The following is a 23,785-nucleotide window of genomic DNA, read 5'->3' as shown; positions in this document are numbered from 1 at the left end:
CGACGACTTGTGAGAAGTTTCGATCGAGCAAACTAAGAAGACGTCGGGAGGCACTGGATGGTGATGGAATAAGGAGAGCTAAAATGTATAACGCGATATACTCTCTGCGCGCATGTATGGGATCGTGCACATTGCACATTGTTCCGAAGATGAGAATAATATGTACAGATGGAGAGAGAGAGAGAGAAAGAGAGAGAGAGAGAGAAAGGGTAGTGATAGTAGACGCGACGAGTCGATTGGTGCGTGGGTGCACGCGTGTAATGGTGGAGCGAGTTGCACGCGCACGATGCAGCTGATGACCTTGAACTCCCTGCTGATGTTCGATCTCGTGTTCCTGTTTTTCCTGTTCCTCGTCGGGGTCTCCTGTCTCGTATACTACCTGCCGGGTACTCGAGCGCATGCTTTCGCGCCACACGAGATCATCACGGCGCGGACGCCACCGCGCTATGATACGCCGATCGACAATGTGTAAGGTGAGTATAGGAACAGTGCGAAACGCGCGATTGCATGCCAGCTGATTATCTACGAGGTGTCCTACCAGTTGCGATATTGACTAACGGGCTTCCGACGCGATTCGTGAATAATCGATGAACCATTCCATATCCGAAAATCGACTTCCAAGCTGAATCGCTCCGTTATATAAAGGTATCGTATATCCCGTCCAAATTGTCTCGTTGACATTTTCGATTTAAAAGCGCAAAAGTCATATGCACATATAATGCTCTTATTCGATTATGAACGCGAATGGAACTTTCCGTGCGTTGTGCACCGTACGGTTTAATTGGCGTTGTGATTAAATCACGCGGAATCGCAGCGACTCTCTCTTGTCAATGCTAACCGATTGTCCGCTAATTAAACGCCCTGTTTCCACGATTACTCGTAACGAGAGAATGTGTTCATTATACGCGCATTTTCCCTGTCTCCTGCAAATGTTTGTGTACCGGAAAAAGACCAGATTTAACGATTTAGAAACAACATGATAATAATGAAAATTAATAATACTATTCAGTTATGAAACGTTACGACAAATGGAATATTCAATGCACATATGATTAGCTAAAAGCGATTATTGAAACTCGGATGAAATATCGGATCTGTCAAAAGCACCCAAAGTTGCCTCTTTAAACTGACCGAATTCGAATATTGCATAATTCTACGCTCACGTTTTGCTTTGGGCATTACATAAAAGGTGACCGAGTTGCATGAATGGTTGCACGTTTGTCTATTGTATTTCGAGAATACTAATATATGTATAGAACGATCGAATGTGGTACAAGTCACATTCGAAGCTTGGTTGAAAAATATAGCCTAAAATTATAACTAGAACGCTAATATTTACAAATCATATATTATAAAAATAAAAAATAAGATCAAATTACTTTTAAAAAAGCTTAAACTTTATAAAAATTAAAAAATCAACTTAGAATTACGTTAAGCGAGTTAAGTTATAGATTTGATAAATACGTGTGACAATAAATAAATATTGATAAAATATATAAATGTAAAAAACAGAGATGTGCATTTTTACAGAATAAATTCTCTAGTTTAGGAATAAAGCTGATCTTTTCGATCTTGCGCGTTTGTTTGTTTCTTGCGTAACAATGAAGAGTTTAACGTCATTATTCGAATTGGCTCGTTAATTATTCCCGACATTCTCTTTTATCGCTAGTTAATTCCGCGGAAAACCGGCGCCCGGCTTCGCAAAACAGAATATTTGTCGCGGAAAATTAATATTTTAGCGAAGTTTCTTTCCAAGCTTGTCGGGGGAAATCAGACTTGATACACAGTGTGCTGCAGAGGAGAACAAACAATCATATTAAAGAAAACCAGAAGTTTCAAAATTAGATAATGCTCTAACTCTTTGGCGAGTGCCGATAAGGATAAAATAAGAATAAAAAGAAGCGCGTGATGTTGTAGTTCTCTATAATTCAAAAAAGTACATATTTACTTGAATTTCCTTGTTTCTTCTTTTTTTGTATTATTTACTTGTCTTTTAATGCTGGATTCATTTATGTCAGAACGCTATGTATATATAATAAAAAATGACAAGATCTCATAAAAATGATTTAGGCCTATATAAATTCATATCCTGAAAGAAAATTGAAGAATATATAAGAAAGAATTAAATAAAAAATTAGAAAAAAAAATAAAAATATCAAGGAACAGTGCGAAACGCGCGATTGCATGCCAGCTGATTATCTACGAGGTGTCCTACCAGTTGCGATATTGACTAACGGGCTTCCGACGCGATTCGTGAATAATCGATGAACCATTCCATATCCGAAAATCGACTTCCAAGCTGAATCGCTCCGTTATATAAAGGTATCGTATATCCCGTCCAAATTGTCTCGTTGACATTTTCGATTTAAAAGCGCAAAAGTCATATGCACATATAATGCTCTTATTCGATTATGAACGCGAATGGAACTTTCCGTGCGTTGTGCACCGTACGGTTTAATTGGCGTTGTGATTAAATCACGCGGAATCGCAGCGACTCTCTCTTGTCAATGCTAACCGATTGTCCGCTAATTAAACGCCCTGTTTCCACGATTACTCGTAACGAGAGAATGTGTTCATTATACGCGCATTTTCCCTGTCTCCTGCAAATGTTTGTGTACCGGAAAAAGACCAGATTTAACGATTTAGAAACAACATGATAATAATGAAAATTAATAATACTATTCAGTGAAACGTTACGACAAATGGAATATTCAATGCACATATGATTAGCTAAAAGCGATTATTGAAACTCGGATGAAATATCGGATCTGTCAAAAGCACCCAAAGTTGCCTCTTTAAACTGACCGAATTCGAATATTGCATAATTCTACGCTCACGTTTTGCTTTGGGCATTACATAAAAGGTGACCGAGTTGCATGAATGGTTGCACGTTTGTCTATTGTATTTCGAGAATACTAATATATGTATAGAACGATCGAATGTGGTACAAGTCACATTCGAAGCTTGGTTGAAAAATATAGCCTAAAATTATAACTAGAACGCTAATATTTACAAATCATATATTATAAAAATAAAAAATAAGATCAAATTACTTTTAAAAAAGCTTAAACTTTATAAAAATTAAAAAATCAACTTAGAATTACGTTAAGCGAGTTAAGTTATAGATTTGATAAATACGTGTGACAATAAATAAATATTGATAAAATATATAAATGTAAAAAACAGAGATGTGCATTTTTACAGAATAAATTCTCTAGTTTAGGAATAAAGCTGATCTTTTCGATCTTGCGCGTTTGTTTGTTTCTTGCGTAACAATGAAGAGTTTAACGTCATTATTCGAATTGGCTCGTTAATTATTCCCGACATTCTCTTTTATCGCTAGTTAATTCCGCGGAAAACCGGCGCCCGGCTTCGCAAAACAGAATATTTGTCGCGGAAAATTAATATTTTAGCGAAGTTTCTTTCCAAGCTTGTCGGGGGAAATCAGACTTGATACACAGTGTGCTGCAGAGGAGAACAAACAATCATATTAAAGAAAACCAGAAGTTTCAAAATTAGATAATGCTCTTACTCTTTGGCGAGTGCCGATAAGAATAAAATAAGAATAAAAAGAAGCGCGTGATGTTGTAGTTCTCTATAATTCAAAAAAGTACATATTTACTTGAATTTCCTTGTTTCTTCTTTTTTTGTATTATTTACTTGTCTTTTAATGCTGGATTCATTTATGTCAGAACGCTATGTATATATAATAAAAAATGACAAGATCTCATAAAAATGATTTAGGCCTATATAAATTCATATCCTGAAAGAAAATTGAAGAATATATAAGAAAGAATTAAATAAAAAATTAGAAAAAAAAAATAAAAATATCACATACACAAGAATAACATTACTATCGATAACAATCAAGGAAAAGGTGAGTAATAAAAAAAAAGAAAGAAATTGATTAATATCGCGACGAGCATGCCCCAGACAAACAGCAATATCCGCAATAAATTTTACTGTCACATACGATCTGCTGCTTTAAACTCCAGGATATACGAACGCGAATATCCATCATCGGACGACTCAATATATTTTACGACGGTTCATTGATTGAAAATGATCTGAAGATAATATACGATAGACGCGCGTAAGCCATCATTAAATGAAACAGATCACAATCGCGAAATGGACCTGAAGCGGAGAGTTAATCAAGACGTTTATTACACTGCTGTAAATAATTGCGATCATAATTGTGCCAGAATGCGTCGCCTTAATTACTGCTTAATTACTACAAGGAAGTTACACCTGGGAGATCGCGTTTAATTTATAACTTTATTAACGGAATCGCTTGTAAATAGTGTGAAAGCACACACGCTAAATGGGAAATTTCTACTCGCCATAACTTCGTAATACATGTCGGTGAAACGAACGAATGCACCTAATCGAATAAAGTCGGACATGCTGTAAATTGACAGCCGTCCTACTATGAAACTAATCACAATTATAGTCACATACCAATAGTCTATCGAACGTATTGCAGATCGAAAAACGTCACACGTCTATCCAATAAAATATAATTCGTGAAAAAGATGACAAAACGCGCGCGCGATTTATTATTTCAAAGTATAATATTTTATCCATCTTATATAGAGTACCTCATTGATAGTTTTCAGTTTCGATTATTTTCTTTATTAGCCAGTTTGTTCGTGTAAAGTTCAATATTGAGAACGACACCGAAGTTGCTGCAGAGAGTAGTATTGCCTTTTGGAGATGCATGTTTTCATTCAGGCGGAAATTTCGCGGTCGTGATCACCGCATAATAGAGAGGACAATCGCAGCTGGCTAAGTTAGAAGTGCAAGAAAGTGCAGAAGAGCGAAACGTCCCACCCACGAAACTATATATATATATATTCTAAACTATCTGAAATCTCTTTATTCTCGCGGGAAACTCGATAATCTGAAACTTGCATGCGCACACTGACCGTCTATCAAACTTCTCGATATACATACTATGTAAACGTTTATTAGGAAAAGTAATCTTCTAATAAGACAATCTTCTTTTCCCGAAAAACTTTGCAACTGTACGTTTTTACATATATTTGTCAATTTATCGATAATAATTATAATTATAATAGCAATTAATCCCTTATAATAGATGAAAAAGATAAATAAATTATTTTAAAGTTTCAGAGCTCTTTATGATTTTCATAAGATTTGAATAATAATGTTTGGTCGTGCTTATTTTTCACATAAAACAACGTTACACGCATGTAACAATTAGACAGCGTATTAAATTTTGATGTAATCCAAACACGACCCACGCGTTGCGCGAACATGTACAAGACGGAGCTCTTTTCTCATAACGCGGCCAAACAGAAATCAGCGGGGACCAGCGAAGGGCAGATAACGATAGCCCACATTACTTTGCTTGAAAGAGCAGTCGCAGAGGAGAACATCGCTGAAAATGGAGCTGACGTCTATTGTTTTCTCTGACGACGGTATATCTGTTGATTGTTTCTCGGGATGTGCATATGACGTTGAGATTGGCGGCTGCTGGGTTTGTATGCAGGCAGACACAAAGAAGAATTACGCGGTCGCATCGCCGCGCTTTTGATTAAAAATAAATTCGCGGAAAATTGCGGGATTTTCACCTTCGATCGATCAACTTGAGCTTATCTTGATCTTATTATTTCTTATTCTCTAAGATTAAAGAAATATTTCGTGAATATAAATTGTCAATTTTAATTAAAAAAACATTATTTGTAAAATAATTCAAATTTTGTATATCCTATTTTCACGATGTTCTCTATAAAACTCTCTTATAAGCAACAACAATTTGATGAGAATTTCTTTAAATAATTTTTGAGAGAAAAAAATGTCCTCTTTAAATAAAAATATAATGTAATATAAAATAATATGAATAAATCAGAAATATATATTATTTAATTCAACAAATTAATCCAAAGCCACATTTGCGTCAATTTTCGATAGAAAAGACATTAGGCATTAATGCTTTTTTGATAAAAATATAACTATATCATGTATAATGATAAATCTTATATTGTAATCAAGAGCTTTTTTCCGTACTTCTTTACACGATATATGATGCTGTCGGAAAAATGAAGGAATGTAACATTTGCAAAATAGTTCCTCGTTTGCTAGTACGTCAAACCACGGCGACATATACTGACTAACAAAGGAGCTAATATAAACGAGACTGAGCAAGCAACAAGCCCGATACCTTCAATATATGCACGCCCCGGCTTGTTTGTATTTGTTTATTCGAGACAGAGGCTACGAAATATATTACCACCGTGTCGTTTCTTCGATCCTGCGCATGTTCATCCTGTAAGGCAAAATATGGTCGCCCCAGTGTCGAAGTCTTTACCCAACAATCTCACTTGATATTTTCAATTCATGTTTTTACAAAATTTATTAAAAGACCGCTCAATAAAATACATTCACGTGATTAATCCACATAAATTTTAATTATTGAATAATTAAGAAATATTGTGCTAAAACATTATCTTATTCACAGAATGCCAACGGACGTGATCGAAGTCCCAGGACTCGCAGTGGTGGCAGGGGATGTTCTTACCCTGCGAGGCACAGGACTCGCTGCTGCAGAAACATGGGCTCTCCTCTGCCAGGCTGCCCAGGCCCTCCAGGATCTTTTTCTTTCAAGTAAGTTGAAAATTACGCATTTTGATATGTATAATCCATCAGAAAAGAGCAATATTTTTTCACTACTTGTCACTAGTAGTTTAGTTAATGAGCACATTATTATAATAATACACGTAGCAAACGTCTTATCGAATGAATAAAAATCGCAGTTGCGTGATAAAAAAATTAGAAATGAAATATGAAATTCACATATTGCACGATATATTCACGTGCAACCTATGAATGCACGCGACACAAAATGCAGTCAATTATTGCACACTTTTCAACCGTTCGTATCAATTTATTAAAGTCACACTATTAATTACACGCGCGCACATGCAATGTATAAATGGGCAAAATTAGTGCTCGCTATTAAGGTATTTAATTATATCTTGGATTTTGTTTCATCGCAAAAATTTTTTTTCTTGATACTTAAGATACATTAGTTTGTTGAGATCTCACATTATTTTATAATCTTATAGAAATATAAAATAACAGAAAATTGAAGCAATATACATAAAAGCGATAATATTAATAATAATTATATTACTTATATATAATTGTTATTGCGATAATATTATCTATTTCTATCTTTCATTATTTTTATAAACAAATGCTGATTACATAGAGAGCGAATAATGATGATAAAAGGAATGATTTAATTGGATGAACTTCCTTGATTTTTCTCTTTCGGGGAAAAAGGGATCCCTGCCTAACTTCCTCGTTGCATCATCAATCACGTAACTCGGCCGCCGAAGATTTTTGGCGCCAGAGGGTAGATGAGGTGGACAGATACGATTTTTATACCGCACCCTGTCACACGAAAGGCATTTTTTTTTGGCACCGTCAACGGTCGTCGATGCGTGAAATAAAATGGATATAAAAGAAAATATCATAAGAAGACTGCTTCGTCAGAGCATGACGTTGTTTCACGCTACGACCTTCGGGACGCCCTAAACGCAAAGAAGTAATGATGCAGGAAGTTGATGTAATCGAGCATGAATTATCTGTAATATCTTTGACGATGTTGACGAAATATTTACGAGAGCATCAATGCATTTAGCGAAAATATTGTTGCGTGTAATGTTTCGTAGATTTTTAATTTTATGCGTGAGAAACATGGATATTCTCTTTTATCTCTATCATGAGAATGAAAAATGTAGAATATTTATATCGGAATAATATATTACAGATAATATTATAAAACGATTATAATGTTAACTTTTTAGTAAAACTCTCTATTACATTAGTAAAATAAGTTCTATTGTAGTAAAACAAGTTCTTGAAAATTTATTCTTAGAAAATTTGTATGTCTATGGAATTTATAATAATTTCAATAACACACAGTCATATTTTTATATTAAATTTGGACTTAATCTCTTTAAATTAATAAAAATAATTCCATGGTATGTGTATATATGTTGTGTGTGTGTGTATTGCTACATTTTTTATTTATTACAGATTTAATTGAAGAATTGGTAATTTAATTAAAGAATTATTAGTACATTTATTAGTGTGACACTCTATTGTGTATATAAAATTTTAATATAATTTTACTTAATTTAACTTGTTGTATTAGTTTTTTCTCTGTTTGCGCAGATTTTATTGTTGTTTTCCTCGGTTACAAGAGACGATACATACACATACACATTGGTCACAATAAAGTTCGGATAGCGGTAGTCATATCCGAAACACTTTAAACCATGCTATATATATAGCGGGAACTCGCGGCAAGCTCGACCAATATTTTCTGCAAAGCTTCCGGAATTTGCGGATGGATCATCTTTGGGCTTTACGCTTTCGAGAGCAAAAGAAACCACAGAAAAAATCCTGAGTAATGGATATCTGTTGACTTTAAAAAGAAATGAGTAGCATCTGCAATGATGATGATTGCATTTTGTGTGTATCTTGAGGATTAGATATTTCAAAAAAAAAAATTAATTTTTGGAGAAATTTAAAAAAATTTTTTTTTAGATAATATGAATAAAAAAACATATAAATACATATAAATATATCAAAATAATCTTTCATCAGATTCTTGCATATGATAAAGAAGAAAATTTCTCTTGAAATATACCGCAATATTAAAAGATTAGAATAAGTAAGCTTATAACTTCTTTTGAAATGTATACGTTATAGTGATAATAATAATAATAATAATATTAATGACTGCTAATAATAATAATCATAATAATGATTGCAGAAAATGTGTAATATAAGTTCAATATTCAGTAACTATAAAATTAGAGCTAATTTGACCTATCTATACATTATATATTTAGTTAGTACATATAATTATATATTTTATCATGCATGTGTGTGTTTGCACGCTTGTGATTAATAGTAATCATGACTTTACTAAATTAATACGAATAGTTGAACACTGCAATAATTGACTGCGTTTTATATCGCGTGCGTTCATACATTTGCATGTAAATATACCGTGCAACATGCAAATTTCAAATTTTATTTCTAGTTTTTTTATCACGCAATCGCGATTTTTCTTCAATTCGATGAGACGTTTGCTTACAAATGTATATTACTATAATAATGTATTCATTAACCAAACTCATTATTATCGTATGCCCACATTTTTACAAAAAAATTCATGATGCATTTGGCGCCGTATGCGATATCGCACGCCTGTCGATTGGTACGTTCCCCGTGGCAATGAAAATTTATTATCGCGCGAGATTAACATACTTTCGAAGTATACATCATCGCGAAAATTGTTGCAAGTGAAATAAAGATCGTTTTGATGCGGCGAAGCATTACATGAGCCAAATATTACATTTTACATGATATGAAATAAATATTTTTTGGGAACAAGCGTAATAAAAATGTGATACAAAAATAGAATTGTAGGAAAATCTGCGATCTGTTTATCTCTGTATAAATGCGGTATGACAGGCATGCGATATGGGAAATAGCAAGCGGAATTCGAAGTGGAACATTACGAATGATGCATTCCAAAGAGAATCGATAAAGCATTAAATCTGAAGAGCATAAAGGCCGAGAGGCCGAGCATTATCAAATTGCACATATCATGGCGATTACGATACCCTTCGCTCTGAGCAAGTCGAACGTTAAATGTTCAATAATCACAAGTCGTCGAGAGGCGTCAAAGCAACTAGCTATTAATCGATTAATCGATGACGCTATCGTAATCACTCGCATCATCGAGCAAAGCCACTGTCACGGCAGTTCACTAATCCGTGAAATTATTCCCGTGCAAATTAAATGACTTTTTTATACTATATACAGATATTGGATTTTACAATATTACTTTAATATGAGATATCTATGAATATATCGATTTTTTTTTTGTATCTGCATTTTTGAGCATCGTAATCCATAAAATACCTTCAAGACTCAGAATCTTAAGAAGCAGCGTCGTCTTTTTTGACGACTTCTTAGAAATTCGCGCGATCTCAAGAAGAATTATCTCCCTCAGCGGACTCTGAAAGATTCGAGGATGGAATACATGTCAAAGCCTTTGCTATTTAATACCAAAAAGTAGTCTTGAACATCTCGAAATAGCTCGTGGCCTGGTATGCATCTTCTCTTGACAAGAGGCCGCTTAAATCTAGCAATGTTCGATACCTTTGCTTCATTGAAACATCGTAATATCAATATCGCCAGTAATAATCGAAAGAATAAAGATTTTCAGAATGATAAATTATATAGATCGATATATGAGTTCGTACAATGCCGGGAATAAATATCTAACTCATGTAGACAATAAAGGATACTAAAAAAAGTAATTCCAAGTAAAAAGATATTCCAGTATCGAGACATGTGCATTGCCTTCTCGCGCGAGATTAAGCGCGTCAAGAGGTGCTCGACGCTCGCGTTTCATACTTGATTCGCATACGCGCGGCTTAACAGGCGTGTTTACAATGTCGGCAATTCGGGCCCTTCACTTCCCCCTGAAATCGCCTCGGCGAGGTATCCTGCGTTTGCAATGCCGCATAGCATGACTCACGAGCGCCGTATAATAAGCGGTGCCTCGCCGGCATCGCAGAACCTTGGACCTCAAATGCCAAGGATTCATCCTTGCGTTTGTCCTGATAATGACCAGCGACTAAAACTTTATCTTTTTGGCGCGATCGAAATAGTTCCTCGATCGCGCGAAGGACGCGGCTATTCACATATAAATATCTTATTATTAATACCAATATTAACGTAATAATACATACATTTTCAAGACGTTATTAGTCTCATGAATATTGTAAATACAACTAAAACCTCTCGAAAAAAGAAACGTAATAATATTATTACGTCCTGTAGTTTAACGTGAAAAAATACAATTTTCCACACACGGTCCAAATTTATTCAAGCGCGATAATTCAACCGCACGGATTCTCGAAATGAGACTGCATTTTTTCCCTGTGTCAGAGCTGCCGAGAAAATACGAATTTATCATATAAATCCGCACAACCGTGAAAGTTTCAAGTGCGAAATAGGATTCTATATTACTATCGAGAATCGTTCTCGCCGCATAATCGCCATCGTGACATCTGCTGCCTTCAACTGGCAGACAGCAAGAATCATCCTTTCTGTCGCGGGTCTTTTCAAAGCGGCAGCCTCATCCACCCGCGGTACACTTTGTAGAAGAGAAATGCCGGAATTACGGCAGTGACTCCTTTGGTTATGCATCGTGGAAAGTGTACAGGAGCTTTAATAATGTCGGCGACACACAATGCCGTCGGCGAGAGAGACGCTATTCGATGATACCCAAACAGGGTCACCAGTGAATCCGTGCATTCACCGCGTGTCTTTGAAATATTTTCATCCGCCTTAACACCGTTAAACTAATAACTCGAACAAAAGAACATTTCAATAAACAAGAAGAGGAAAGATTTCGAGTTTTAAATATATTTCTTGTAAAAATATAAAAACCGCGGAGAATATCGACTCGATTCGCTTTTGCGGTCTACGATTTATGATATAGATTCCCTGTGGATCAGAGTCAGCAGTATTGGCGCGAGCATTTTAAAAAAGAAGTCTGATACTGACGTGTCTCTTTCCACTTGAGAGTGCGGAAGAAAAATATGTTCCTGGCTTTTACTTGCAGCACGGGTTATCGTGATCCCATAGGAGCTAAATATTAGCATAATCTTTGAAAATTTGTACGAAAAATTTATGTTGTCGTAAAGCTACATTTTATTTTTATTCTATCTATGTTTAATGTTTTTTAAAAATGCACCCAAAATTGTGTAGAAAAAATCCAATATTTTTTATAAACAATGACGGATATATTTCTATAGTTTTATATGTTCAAAAAACACTTCTTTTATATAAAACTGATTGTTTCTAAGACAAAGCATGAGCTTTTATGATCTGCATAGTTTCATGATTGTTATCGCTGGACATCATAGCTTTAACGTTATTAAAATCTGGGTTAACCGCGCGCGCGAGATATCGAGAAATCACATGCAAAATGTATGCGTCCGGCGCGAGACTCAACATGCAAGGCGCGATGATAATACAGGTGTCGGTTTTCACATGGCTGGAATTTCATTTTATAAGGGAGAATGCGAAAATAACTGAAATTCCGCCCGCTTCTACCATTCGCATAACTTTCCGCTACAATAAGCGTGACGATTTACACACGAAGTTGCATATTTCATTGGAACAGCCGCGATTGTGGTCTACACGAGCATCGATTTGCAAGGCGTACATGACGACAAGTGATGCCGTTTGTCACAAAAATCGGTCCTTTTTAGTCGTCGGCTTTCAGGAAAGCGCAAAACCGTTCAACTTTTGATCGGAGTTTTGTTACGAATGTTTTTCACTGCTCATTGTGCATCGGTCTACTAAACAAAGTTTTACAGGACTTAACTCTGGCTGCATTAACTACTAGTCTCACGATGAAACAAATGCACACCGATTGGCTGGCGTCTGTACATTTAATGGCAATTCTGTGTTGAGCGGGTGAAGTTGGACGTAAAGTCTCGAATAGAAAAAAAAAGATAAGCACAGTAATACGTAAAACGAAGTGGATGAAATATATATTTGTCGCTATGGAGACCCGATGCACTTTTCGACAATAAAAGGTTTACATCGATTAACATAACACCGATTCTTGTATTTCGATTTTTCGAATTTTATTTGCAATTTTATTTCGAATTTTATTTATCTGATATCACAATCTATGTGTCTATCTTGATATGTGTATTTTGTATATGTATATATTGCATATTTCCAAGTATTTTCGTATATTATCTGACACATAAAATTATAAATAGAATTATATCACGAATTATAAATCGTCCAAAATAGACTTAAGATTTGTATAATTTAACAAAAAGCATCGTATGAGTTATGTATGTCTAAAAAGATTGTTTAAAAAATTTTATTCCTGCCTAAACTAAATTTACGTTTTTAGATTAAGTTTTACGATTGACGTTGGTAAATGATATACAACGAATAAACTTTCATTTTAGTTGTGATTCATCACGATCGTAATATCATTACACGAGAATTAAAAACTTTTAATTGCGGGATGAGATACTAATTTACACAAGAATCTTTGAGCGAGAATATCGTTAAAAACGAAGGATGTCCGAAAGACGCAGACTTAGTGTCGGGAATTATATTAATATGTTGGCGCCCAAATCGAGATTGTTGCTGTAATGATCGATTTGATCAGCAATATGACAGCGTCTGAAAATCAGGGAAAAAGGCAGGTCGGAAAAAAAGATTGATACGTCACCATTGCCGGCGCCGAAGAAGCGGCATGGAATTCTCGAGGGTAAATATTTAGCCGCAAAGCCCGAGTTCGCCGTAAATGACGCCGCAAGCATGAAAGACCATTAGATGATACATCTCGTTTCAAGAGCGTAACGCACCCCCGCAATCCCTAGCAAACCTCTCGACGATCTTTGAGAGAAATCAAAGAGAGCGAAGCATCCGGAACTCGGCACGTACCGCTGTAAAATATACGTCGCTTATTTTACATACGTCTCGCATTTTTCCCGATGCCTTTTCCGTTTTATTCGGCGACGCGAACGTACATGATGCCTTATGATTGAATTGAAACGAACGAGAGTGCAGTAACTCCATTTTAATGATGAATTTCCATAGCTTTTCACAATTTTTCCGGGTCAGACAGCTCTTTTAAAGCCGAGGTGAACAAATTCAGTTATTACGTTTTTCTTCTCTTATTTTTTTCATCGTCGGTTACATCCCCAATGATACTAAATTAAAAAGAATAATTCTAACTTTTATTATTTTTGTTACGATTTATAAATTATAATAATTTGGAAAGATGACATGCACAATTCACTAAAATACAAAACACATTTGTACTGATAATTAAAAACTGAAGTTTTCTGTGTCGAATTATATTCCACAAATTCCATCACATCTTGGATGCAACTTGATCTGTCTTGAATTGATTCATCAAGATGCGGAATATTACCTGCCGGTTTAAATATTATATAATCGTGAACTGTGAAAGAGGAGTTAGAAAGTTCGTTAACGCGAAAGACGTAGTAAGTACATCGCCGCAATCGGCGAATACGGCAGCTGCAACGGTGGCGAGACGTAATTAATGATCGAGATAGAAGTCGCTAATCATTGAAGGGCGGCGGAGAGAAAGACGAGCAGGTATTTCCCACGTGTAGGACGAGGAGTCTACGGGAGAGAATCGCGGAATTTCGCGCTCGCGCGGATAATCGAATTATGAACATAGCGAACCGATGATGCTATTAACGTGATATAACGTACCATTCCTCCTCGTAAAGTTACTATCCTAAATTGTATGTTGCAGTGGCGGAAAATGCACTGTTGAACACGTTAATGGCATCTTTATGAGATTGCCATCAATGTGTAACACGAATCGATTACAAACAAATAAATATTAGAAATAATAAAAATAATAAAAATGCATGTAACGCATAGTTCCTCTTTTGCACTTTCAGTACTTTGGCAGAAGTCTTGTCGCCAGAATCTTTCTTATTCGTGGCAGGAAAATTTACAACGACGATTTTTACGACGGAAGACATTTCGTGTCGTAGTAATAACGTCAACCTCATTTACGATCTGTTATAAAATTACTACAATGATAAGTAGAGTTATTATGAAAAAGTTTTTCAAATATTTTCGTAGAAAGTTGATACTATTATCGAATAAAATCAGTTCGACCGAACAAGTTTAAACGATCGGAAATAAAAGTCTCTATGAATAGCTGACTGAAATGCTCGTTTCACTTACACACACACACATACAATTGCTATTCCTCGAATACAATTTCTCTTTTATTTTAAGTTCAGCTCACGTACTTCATACCGTTCATTAGCATATCGTATAGCCTCGAAGAAGATATCTATATTAAGTAGAAATGCTGGAAGCGAATCTTGGAAAAAAATAAGGCTTTAAAGAAGGTAGTGTATGAATTAAAACAAAGCGGTAGAAATGGAATAAGAAATTAGATGCTTCCTTAAACTTATAAATGTAAAATATATACAAATGAAAGAAGATATAGTAACAAAATAACCGTTATGCAATCTTAAACATTGTTACTTAAATAAGAAATTAAGTTTATATATATATAACATATAAAGAAACCTTAGTAAACATAGGTCGAAGAGTAATCTGCTGACATTTTCAGCGCGATACTTTGTAACTGTGTAATTACTAAATCGCAAAGATCCGCAATCGCCGATTGATGACAACTGACTGATTACCGGTGAAATCTTCTGTTATGAAGTATGTATGAAAAATGAATGAGAATATTCAGAACGCGGTTTATAAACACTGAGATAAACATCGCATGCGACACGTAAAAGCCAGTTAGTCAATCATGATGCTAACATACAAAAATGTTTATATCTCAGCAACGGTTGATCTTTCGACTTATGTTTACTAAGGTTTCTTTTATTGTCGGTATGATGTGTCCTATCTACCACATCTATAAATATTGAATGGATTTTTATGAACATCTTGCATATATATACATATAAGTCAATGAATCAAACGTCAATGTAAATGTATATCAATCAATATAAGTATATCATTATATTTTCGTAGAGGCGTGTTGGGGAAAAGCGAAATAAAAGACATAATTTGAAAGCATTTAGTAGTAATAAATATTTTCGCGAAAAAAGAAAAGTCACAATGTGTCGACAAATATCTTGTGTTATAATTTCGAAAAATACATTTCCTAAGAATTGATGACATACGAGATGCTATCGAAAATTTTCCGGACTTGCTCTATAAAAAATGTTAGTCTTATCTTATTTGTCTCCATCCCCTTCGAAGTAGTCTTCTTGTGACTTTATACAGTCACCCCAGCGCTTCTGCCATGCTTCAAATTTTTCCTGGAAATTTTTTTACTGCAGCGTGTGAAGCACCCTCTGCGATTCGGTTTCAATCTCTTGTACCGTTTCGAAACGTCGCCCTTTGAGCTTCAGTTTCTTTTTTGAGAACAAAACTCACAAGGAAACTCAACTGAAATATCACAAGAGGCTAAATCTAGCAACGGTCCTCACGAACGATTTTTGCAATTTTTTCGACATTTTCGGGGGTTGTGCTAATACGCGGCCGTCCTGTGTGCTTGTCGTCTTTGACCAACGTTCGGTCCTTTTTTAAGTGTGCATGCCACTCGAAATATTGTGTATGACCTAAAGCGTCGTCACCAAAAGCCTGACAAATCATTTCGAGAGTCTCGGTGACCGATTTTTCGAATTTGATAGAAAACTTTGGTCAAAACGTTGGTCGAATACGACAAGCACAGGATGGTCGCGCACAATCTCCGAAAATTAAAAAAATTGCAAAAATCGTTTGTGAGAAACGTCGCCAGAATTAGCCACTTGTGACTTCTTTTTGTTTCCAAAAATGAAACTGAAGCTCAAAAGGGCGATGTTTCGAAACGGTACAAGAGATTAAGACCGAATCACAGAGGATGCTTCACACAATACAGCAAAAAAATTTCCAAGGAAAATTTGAAGTATGACAGAAACGTTGGGGTGGCTGTATAAAATCACAAGATTACTTCCAAGGGGATGAAGGCAAATTGTAAATAAGGTAAGTCTAACATTTTTTATAAAGTAAGTCCGAAAAATTTTCGATAGCATCTTGTATATTATCCCGCGGGCTCCTGCCAACACCTTGCATCGAAAACGCACGAAGATTGTTTTAGAGATTCATGAAGCGCCGCAAATGTTCACCTATTTCCTAACCGCGTTGGCGGATTCCAGGACGGTGTCCCATTCGCGTGGGTGTGACGTAGGCATGCGTACGTGTATGGACAGCGCGGAGAAGGCCGAGGATATATTCTATACGTGTATAGATATACATGTATATGTACGAACTTTGACATTGATGGATAGTCTCCTAGAGCCCTCCGTTTCTGTCTGTCCCATAAACACTGACCGTTCGAAATTCACCCTCTATTCGGCGCCCCCTTCCCTTCTCTATTTAGTCCTGTATCTGTTGAGTAATACGGCGAGTGAACGCGACCGTCCTGGCAAGGAAAAATCGCGTTTGTGAAATGCGCCGAGAATTCGGAAGGTTTTCCGATGGCCACGAATCGTTAAAATAACTCCGAGTGAAAAAGAAATAAAAATAGCTCGAGTAAAATATTGTCGGAAAGTAATTAAATTTTAAAAATTTGGCCTGGTTTTATATATAAAATAATGTTACACAAATAAGATATATTATAGAAAGAGTATCAACACGTTTCTCTCTGAGATGTATTTAAAATTCTAATGTACACAGTCTCATTATTCTCCTAGGTTATTTAATCGTAACTGTCTGAAGCATAGACTTAAATCTTATTTATTTTGAAAATTACTTTGGTCCTATCTATCGTAGTTATTTATCAAAATGTCAATTGTAAGTAATCGATTTTGTACGCTATATCGTTCAATAATATTATTAAATCGTAAAAGAATTAATATATAGTTATTCGTAAATTAAAGAGGCAAATAGATAAAATGATAAATTACATGAAAAAATTAGAGGAATATGATCAACGTTTAATTATAAAAAATTATTTTAAAAAATATGCTGAATAAAATAATTTTAATGAGATATTCTATAAATGTGTAAAACTGAAAAAACTAATAAGTTGTTAAAAATAATTACATATTCCCCTATTTTTTTTATTAGTCTTTTTAATGTATGCAATCGTTTATCTTTTAGCAGTTCGGTTAAAATTTTCATTGGAACTCTAAATGGTTTTAACATCCATTATATATCATATATCGAAAAATCGCATTCGTAAAGAAAAAACGAACGTCTGAGTACGCTAGTATTCGCAAAGACAAATTCACCAAATACTTATAAATGCCCGTTGAGCATTTATGCTCAAAAAGCTGTAGTATAAAAAAAAACAAATAGTTTAACATGAAATAAAAGTATGGATTCGTTATAAGCGCGATCTATAAAGTTGAGTCGGTGTTTTTGCATGTCGTAACGATCTATCATAGATATCTGCAGCAGCCACATGTGAATCTTCCGTTAATCTGTATTACCATCTGAAAAAAAATATAATAAGCCTGAAAGAGACTGGAGTATTGATCTCCTATTTTTATTCAAAACGAAGAGAGCCCGACGAATGAAAATCGACAGTGAAAATCGACATTTGAATCACTGTGACAAGTTGAATCAGTCATTCAAAATGGCAATATCAAGCGGTATCGAGGTCATCCACCACGAATAAACGAGAGATGAAGGGCGAGTATCCCGATAATCCCGACACATGAAGTTTCCTCCGTTCTATCTCATCTATCTTTGTCTCTCATTATCTATCCACAAAAGGACGACCATCTAACTCTCGCCGCTTACGCTCGTCTGCTTGGAGAACCCTTTAAACGTTCCTTCGCAGATTAAAAGCAGAAATACCGCGACAGTAACTCCACGAGAAATATTATGTTTGCTTTGAGAAATAATATTCATAGGGGTAAAATGATGCTTTACCTATATAAACGATAGTTATACACCGCATTAAACTTTAATAATACATTCTTGTTGAATTTTGAAAAGATTTGTATTATGACCAAACAATAGAAGCCTTTCTTTACTTCCAACATTAAATTCTTTATATGTAAAATCCTGAAATTATATTAATCCATTAAAACTTTAAAACTCCAGGTTTATTTAAAATGTGTGAAAATGTTCTTATCTATTTGCTTTCAAAACTTAGTAAAGATCATTTATTTTCTGTCACTTATAACTTGAAAACTATTAGCAATTAAGAAAATTTTTCTAATTAATTATTAAAAGAAATCTGTCATTAAAATATGTTACCGAGCTATTCCTGTACATCATAATAATAAAGAAAATCTCTAAAATCATGCAACTATTATAAAAAGAAAGCGATCTAAATGTGAATCCAATTGGAATTGTATTGAATCGAATATATATGTTTAAGATTTCTGACTTCCTTAGATATTCGCATCTTTTTATGTGCCTTTTTGTTTTTTGGCACATACTAGAAACTACAAACTCAGCTCTTAATATTCAATTTGACTGAGGCAGCCAAGACCTATTTCATTATTAAACAGACAGGTTCACTTATTTAATTCAAATATTAGCATCAAATATATCATAAAATTATTTAGTAAAATTAAATGAATATTTAGAACATTAGTTATATTGATAAGAAAAATAGAAGGAACTCACTATTTATTAGTAATAACCTTCAATATTAATAGAGCCGGAGAAAAAAAAGAGTGAGAATCCTTGTGTGTGCACGTATAATCTTTCTAGCTCTTTATTACATGTAAAGCCCGATGGTGCTAATACTCTAAGAATATCGAGAAGCGTGAACATATAAAATCCTAGAGAAATCCAAAAAAAATGACGTTGATAGAATAATTTAAAGTCAAGTAGTCATAATTTTTGAGTAAAAATTTCCTTTTCTTAATTATATCTTACTTTCTAAAATTAGACTTTGTCTTAATGATGTATTTAAAGATTTTTACTAGAAAAAATTCGTATAATAGACTCTGATTTTCACAAAATAAAATCAGAATTAAACATGTCAATTTATTATAAGATTACCTATTATATTTTGGTTTTTTTTTTCTATTTACATTGTCAGTATAAATTATTAGAAATACTGAACTTTCTCGCGTAGACAGTTAGATTAACTACTCTAGGGATCCTGAAAAAAATACAAATGTCTAAAAGCATTTCCATTTTTAAACTAAAAGCTTTGGAATGCCCGCGCCATTTCCCATTATTGCCTGAACGAAGATCGATGGAAGACAGATACAATACGATGTAACTTGAGATCTGCTTTGACCTTTTGCGGCGAGAGAACGCAAAAGATGTAATGGGATGTAGAAAGAGCGGCCTAATGTTTGGAATATACGCACAATCATCAATCACGTATGAAGATTTCGTAAATACGCTCACAGTTATATGCATTAACGCAAGTTCACTTTATATTAACGAAGCAATTACAATAATTAGCCGACTGTAATTAAAGTTACGCATTAATGCTATCTAAAATATTTATTTGTATCTTTGACACAATTTAGTAACCGATGGAAAACGTATAATTATTATCCAAATATTAAAACAAATATATTTTAATGACAAATATAAAATAAATTATATATATAAATATTAAAATATTAATTTATAATAAAATAAGTATAAAAAACATATTTAGGAAAATCAAAGAGATCTATATATATTCATTCTACATTGTGTCTCTTGAAAAATTATAACAAAATTTTCTAGCTGGATATTAAATTTTGCAAACAGTGATTGCCATTTTTGTGGCTAGCGAATTTAGTCCGTCAACTTTTGGGACGGAACATTCTGCAAGTAGCAAAGTCACGTTTGTCACGTTTCGTTACAAACATTGTTTACAGCAAATAAATTGTCATGCCATTAATTTCGGCGACTCTTGTATTCTACAGAACAACAAGTCGCGTCTTTGCTTTATTGTCAGCGATCAGACTGCGCCGTCCGACCGAGAGTCCGATCGTTTACAGAGATCGACTACTGGTCCAACATCGGACGAAATAACACATCGCCGGTGAAAAAGGGACAGTGATAAATGACGCAAATGCTCGGTAACGCTGTACAGTTTATCCAGTAAATTTCTTTTTCCCGACGAAATGCAAATGGCATCGATAATTAACGTGTTCAGTATGCAAATGGATATTTTTAACAACCCGATTGAATTTGCAACAACGCAAATGCTAATCCATTAATACTTGGTTATAAAAGGTACATAATGTATATGTAATATATTTTCTCATATATATATATAATTTGTGAGATTTTAAATATATTTGTATGTGTAAATGGATTTTAGTCTAACTTTAAAATATAATGATCAGACGATGTGATTACGTGACTCGTCTCTCCTCATCTAGAGATTAGTCGAGATTTATCAGTAAACACGTCGATCCGTTCAAACCCGCGTAATTTCCTTAGAGCTTAAATCTTCGGCGAACGGAAATAGTTTATCGCTCGGAAGCATTCCATTCGACGTTTCTGCTTTCTAATTTGCACGGAGATCTGTCCGATCGTCCGTAAAGATTAACTACTGGTAGAATTAGAAATCGAGGCTCATATCACTGATTGCAACAAATACGGACAAAAACAAATAGAACAAAAACAAATTGCAACTCGGCATTGTGCATGTCGCATAATAACTTACATAAATAGATATCTTAGATTGTGAAAGTTTTAAATATTTCACAGAGATTTTTGTAGTTAAAATAGAATGCGACGATGATTTAAGTATCTGCATGAATACACTTAGTCTTAATTGTGTAGCGTGTCAATTTTCGCATGCTAGTTCTCACTAATTTCCTTGACGCTCTTAGTAAAGACAGCAGGGGAAGAATTTGTCGGTAGAAGCGCTTGCCTAAATTACCGAGGCGTACTCGTGGAACAATATTCTCCGTGTCAAGGCGCTTTAGCCCACCATTAGGCTGTTAATGTCCGTGACACGCGCAGAATTAGCACCCCAATGGCGAATTATACGGGATTTATAACGAGAACGGTATAATAGATGGCCTGGCACTTGTGCCTAGACTGTTTGCCATTAAACAAAAGCCACGCAATGTCCGCATGGATAACGTAGCGACTTCTTAACCGTATTAATAAGATATAAAAATAAAATAATGCTCAGGTAAAATATGATATTTTCATAAAATGATTACGTAATAGTATTTTAAAATCGATGCTTTTCTATGTACGGCAGTAATGTAATACAGAAACTGTGCGATAAAACTCCATCACTGTTATTACCACGATCGGAAAATGTTAAAAAGATTGACGACTGGTCTCTTGGTCGATATTGGAGCAACTACAGACGCGCGCGATTGAAGAAAATACGATTAGAAGTTTGCAGAAGAAGATGAGATTTACAGGAGAAGAAGAAGTCAGGAAGATTCACTGTTTCCTCAATCTTTCCCAATCTCGACGTGATTTCCCTGCAATTACATCCCAAGCTTTTACACAATTCCGTAGGACCTTGACAGTGCGCGGACGTTGAAAAGTACGCAGCACATTACAAACGATAATAAATGATTCTGAGCAAAAGCACGATCGCGATAAATAAATCGAGTAATTTCCAGAAGATCCCTTTGCCGAACAGAAGATCCTCACACATGCACCTGCGACCAATTTTCGTCAGCCTTTAAGCCTGTCCGCCCCGTATACACTAACTACTCGAAGAATTAATTATAACTTTAATTCTCCTTAAGTAAAGTTTGGCACAAATATAATCATGGTTTTGAGCGATAAATCATGATTATACAACATATTAAAACATGATTGATAAGTTACAGTACATCGAATCGCCATCTCACAAGAGAAAAAGATTTCTGGATGCGAATAATGCGATTTAATTAATTCAGAGATTTTCCATGTATTTTATTTTTTCTGCTCGTTGTTAAATAAATTATTAACAAATTTTATTTCTTTTTTTTTTTTGCTGTATAAATATAAAAATTTTCTCTATAAAAAATTAAATTACCAAATGACAGTTTTCTCTTCTCAAGAATAAAAATATACTATATAATGTCATCTTCAAACACAGCTCTTGCCATTATATATGTGAAAGAATTTCAAAAAGATATACAATAGAGATTTACTAATATTACTTTAGCTTAGGACATGCCAATCTGTTTCGCTACGTTAGGTACCCTAGTATAGTTTATATGTCTGACGACAGATTCATATTTCCCATTAATATTTGTTCCAGATGGAGGCGTGGTGGGTGGTTCGAGAGCAGGACCAGTGGTGACTCCACACACACTGGAATTGACACCACGTGGTAGGGTTTTGCTGCAGCTTGCACCGCCGGAGACTGCTCGCGCGTACCTACCACCGGAATATCGACCCGGTCGGATTTATTCGGACACGGATTCGGAAAAAGTACGTTACATTCGCAACGCGGCGCTTAATGATGCACCGTTAATAACAAATTTTTCAATAATTAATTGCGTCCCAATCAATATCTGTCATTTGGTGAATTTTAGCGCGGTATTTTGATATTCACTTTACATCTGCTATTCCATAACGCCACTAATCTTACTAACGCTAAATTATTGCACAGCATGTTGTAAAAGTTTATTTGATATAAATTTCAAGATTAATTTTTTTTTTTTTACTTTTCCCGGAAGTTTTTCTGATTTCCCGATCGGTCCCCGTCTATAATGCATATTATTATTGGAATTTGCGAAATGCTTACAGCTTTCAAATGATCATGTAATGTGATATCTAACGTTGATTTTAATAGTATTATACTGATAAAAGTAAATAAATATTTAATGTATCGAATAATTACGTATTGTGAGGTAAATATGAAAATCGAGAGAAGACTGAGCAAATTATGTTTATCAGAAACAGTTCCGTTTCTCCGGCCGGTCAATTATACACGTACGCGCGTATAAATAGTACTGGTATTTACCGGAAGGACGAGGCCGATGGTATAATTAAAAGAGCGAAACGCGGAGAATTAAGAACGCGTTCTATTAAAATCCTTTCAGCGCGAAAAGAATTAAGCCGCCGTGCTCGTCCTTTGACGGCTCGACGACTTTTTATTTGCTCGACACTCGCGTTTGAGTGCCGAGTTGAATTTTTAACGGGGCCGTCGTTGTGCGAGACTGACTGTTTGAAAGATTCGAAGAACGAAGAGGGATGCACGTAGAGGGACCGAAGCCAATTATTTTAGTACCTTTATCAAAATCCT

General features: G+C 34.9%; 1 long non-coding RNA gene across 1 annotated transcript; it reads left to right on the top strand.

Annotated features, from left to right (window-relative positions):
* Nucleotides 1-180: 180 nt before the first annotated feature.
* Nucleotides 181-23,749, top strand: LOC115236065. The gene is made up of 3 exons (XR_003884129.1): nt 181-473; nt 6,485-6,630; nt 22,796-23,749. It is a non-coding gene; the product is annotated as an uncharacterized LOC115236065 (long non-coding RNA).
* The last annotated feature ends 36 nt before the right edge of the window (nt 23,750-23,785 follow it).

This window comes from Formica exsecta, unplaced genomic scaffold, assembly GCF_003651465.1.
Source record: "Formica exsecta isolate Colony F162 unplaced genomic scaffold, ASM365146v1 scaffold243, whole genome shotgun sequence".
In the NCBI taxonomy this organism is placed as follows: domain Eukaryota; kingdom Metazoa; phylum Arthropoda; class Insecta; order Hymenoptera; family Formicidae; genus Formica; species Formica exsecta.
This window is presented reverse-complemented; position numbering and strand designations above follow the sequence as displayed.